Below are 216 nucleotides of genomic sequence, written 5' to 3'. Positions count from 1 at the left end.
GGTCATCATTTTTGGTGCAGAAAACTGTGGGGCTTTTGATGTCGAATCCTAACCTCGTTACTAAATATGAAAGCTGAAACTGATGAGGAAAAACGCTGTTGAGATTATTCTTGCAGGCAGAAGATCACAGTATGGAGAGAGAAAGCGAAACAATATTTCCGAAAGAGATTGATAAAATATCCGAAATAAATAAAAAAAAAGAAGACAGGGCTTTCT

Source organism: Penaeus monodon, chromosome 15 (assembly GCF_015228065.2).
Source record: "Penaeus monodon isolate SGIC_2016 chromosome 15, NSTDA_Pmon_1, whole genome shotgun sequence".
Lineage (NCBI taxonomy): Eukaryota > Metazoa > Arthropoda > Malacostraca > Decapoda > Penaeidae > Penaeus > Penaeus monodon.
The sequence above is the reverse complement of the archived record's forward strand: the minus strand, read 5'-3'. Positions refer to the sequence as shown.